Source organism: Nymphaea colorata, chromosome 10 (genome assembly GCF_008831285.2).
Source record: "Nymphaea colorata isolate Beijing-Zhang1983 chromosome 10, ASM883128v2, whole genome shotgun sequence".
In the NCBI taxonomy this organism is placed as follows: domain Eukaryota; kingdom Viridiplantae; phylum Streptophyta; class Magnoliopsida; order Nymphaeales; family Nymphaeaceae; genus Nymphaea; species Nymphaea colorata.
Genome location: NC_045147.1, coordinates 6,940,261 through 6,943,499, shown reverse-complemented (window position 1 = coordinate 6,943,499; position 3,239 = coordinate 6,940,261). Strand labels below are relative to the sequence as shown.

General features: G+C 44.2%; 1 long non-coding RNA gene across 1 annotated transcript; it reads right to left on the bottom strand.

The window, feature by feature from the left end:
- Nucleotides 1-251: 251 nt before the first annotated feature.
- On the bottom strand, nucleotides 252-2,401 carry LOC126410462 (uncharacterized). The gene is made up of 2 exons (XR_007574493.1): nucleotides 1,464-2,401; nucleotides 252-1,356 (listed from the first exon to the last, which is right to left on the bottom strand). It is a non-coding gene; the product is annotated as an uncharacterized LOC126410462 (long non-coding RNA).
- Between the last annotated feature and the right edge of the window lie 838 nt (nucleotides 2,402-3,239).

The window sequence follows — 3,239 nt, the reverse complement described above, 5'->3', positions numbered from 1 at the left end:
CAGGCGATAAAGAAGTGAGGAATGCTCCATACTGAACAGAGACAAACAAAATTCTGAAGACTGCACATCTGTTATTTGGTAAAATTTGTTAAGGAACAGAAGTCGCCAAATAACTCCCAATGCTTGAGCTGAGAATCATACACTGGAATCCAAATCTAGAGCATTAAAGAAACGAATATCACATATAACTATCAGAAAGAGTGATCGGTAAGCAGGCACAAGCGCATGGTGGCAAGATAAGGGGATAGGTGAGAAAGAAAAGGATATGATTATAAATTTATGTCACAAGAGGATTAACAAGCTTGATATGACTCGCACACGTGTATCCCTCTATCATTGATCTTATATTTATTGTGTAATTAGATAAACACATGAGTATTAGAGATTAGTGAGCTCTAGAGGATACCTGATAATTGCTACCATTTTCATCATTGTCATTTTGATTCGCCTGCAAAGCGACAAACATCAACTTTTCTCCAATTCTACTTGGGTCATACGGAATATTTATAGAAAAAGAACCACAGTTCCCTCCATCAAAGGCCAAGAAAAGTTGCATGAAGAGGGCAATTGCTTACACCCATGAATACCCATAAAAGCCATCAATCGAACAGCCAATTCCCTCTCCTCTACATCTTGAAGCACCCTTGCGTACGCCTCATTACTTTCAAATTCAGCTGGGTCAATCTCCTCGTGTCCATGCACATCAAACAAATCATCATCATCATCATCTTCGCCATCTTCTTCTTTGTCTTCCATTCATCGCCACGACTGCCTTCATTCTCAACATCAACATTACTATTGCTTTCTTCTACTCCTCCATGGCTTTCAACGTTGTTGACATCATGCAGTCGATCCATCTCGTCTTCCGAGATTAAGCCTCCGGTGGATGAGCTTGCGTATCCACTATGCTCTCCCGCCATACCCAGCATTATATGCGCCTGTTGCTGCCCCCACAAAGCGTAGGACTCAGACAGAAAGAGATGATGACTACATCATGGCCAATACCCTAGAATAAGATTCAATTTCAACACGCAATTTACACGGAGGTTCCATACCCATAAAACCGACCAATCAAAAAACAAGAACAAGAAACCGAAAGGAAAATAATGAGTTCTTATCCTGTAATGGGAATCTGTTCCTGCAGAGTCCATGCGAGGGCGAGGTAGGTGTCCACATGGCTAAGACTCGTGAACGACCTTGTAGCAGGCTACCGCGCGACCGACTCCGGCAACATCGAATTTGATCCGTTGGTGTCATCAACGGCAATGTACTGAGATTCCGGGACAGGGTTCACCTTGGCAACTGAGTTGCTCTCCTTCGACTTCTCCATCCACCGCCCAAGAAAAAAAAGAGACCCTAGAAACGCCAGCAACACACAAAGTCCACAAACTCCAAAAAGATAAGTGAATTACCCAAAAAAAACATGAGTAAAGACAAGGGAGAAAAAGAACGAAAGAACTGACGGGTGGGAAGAACGGAACGAGAGAAAATGGCTTCACAAACAACAAAGGGGAGAGGCAAGGCGAGCGAGATCGATGACCAAGAATGAAAGAGTTGGTGAAGAAAAGAAGAAAAGGAAGTAGAGTGTATCGATTAAGGCACGGTGAAAGAGAGAGAAGAATAAGCAATGGAGAGGATAGAAGGATGGCTTTGGCTTTATGACATCACAATCACTTTGTTAAAAAGGGATTGGTCAGATTATCAAGGCTGAGAAGTGAAGCACCCTTCTCTTCTCTCTCTTTCCATTCCCTTTCCATTAAAAAGGATGTTAGGAGGTAAAGAGAATAATCAACTAATCAAGTGCCGGCCTTGGCTGGTTTCTTCCCTCACGCAAGTCTCTCCATACCGGCGGTCAATCTTCTCCCTCTCCTTAGTTTCTTGTTCTCTTCCTCAACCACTCCACCAACGAAATTGGTGGCTAGAGGATCAAGGTGTGCTCAGGCGTATTGCGACCTCAACAGCCTACGTTTTTTCCCAATTAACTCACAGCAATCTAGGTGTGGCCTTCATCGAACACAAGTGGAGGTTAGAGGCCAGATAAGTCTAAGGGAAGGCTACTATCACCTAAGGCAACAAAGGAGATTGTGGCGTGTGACACTCCTCAAGAAACTCAAAGGTTAGTGCGTGTTATCTTTTGGTGAAAGGGTGTAATTTTGTTGGATAGTTTTAAAGCTGGGTTCGGCCAAGGACATGGTGTTCACTCCCTAGGCGAAATCCCTAGAGTTTGATCAGCAACTCTCCACGGTTGAAACTGGTTTTAAAGTTGTTTTTATGAGTCAGAAAGGATCCTAAGAGTAAACGTCTTTTTGCTTGAGAGTTTGAGGTGATTCCATCGGCGAAAATCCATCCAAGATATCAAGTTCAAGCCACGGTTTGAACCTGTTACTCCTGCCAGAAAACAGCAAGAAAAAAGTGAGAAAAAGCATTGAAAATCGCATCAAAAAGTGAAGAAAAAGTAGATGTATCATCATCCAAAAAAAAATGAAAAAAAACGTGAAATTTTGGTGTGATTTGGAGCCAAAGCGGTGAAGCTTGGTGTTCGCCGGAATTCTGGAATTCCGACGAATGCTGCCACTTTTCCGGCAACCTCTGCTACCATTCTGGCGAACATTTGGTCAGCATTGGCAGAGGGCAAGTCTACCCTTGAACTAGCAAAAGAACAGCTACAGTTGGAGGGGCAAAGTGGGAAAACGTGTGGTTTAGTTGGAGGCTCGCCTAGGGTTTCTTCAATTTAGCCGCCTGTGCACTTTTGGATCAAACGGCTGCTAATTCTGTACATTTGGTAAGTGATTCTCTCCCTTGACCGTTTGAAACACCAGCCATCCATCAGAGATAGGTGGCAACAACCCAAGGAAGAAGAATCCGAGCTGATCTAGCTCAATTCCTTTCCACATTTGGCGCACCACTAACCGCGCCATCCATTTTCTTCATTTGGGCTAGAAATCCTCTCACCCACTCCCTTCCTCATTTGGTGGGCCGCAAGTGCCACCTCGCCCTATAATTGAGGATTCAATAGTATAGGTGACCTACATTTTAGGAAGGCTTGACCCCAGCCAGCCGTTTGGCCTAAACCCAATCCCGTTCACATTGTTTTTGCCTTTTCCTTTCTCACGTGTTGCCTTATCCAACCCAGCCGCCACCATCATTCTAGGAAGTTTCCTTGCCTCCCTTCCTACATTTGGGGAAGGTTGCCCCCGCTGTCCGAGTTCAACTTGATATTACCTAGTCTTCCCAAACCC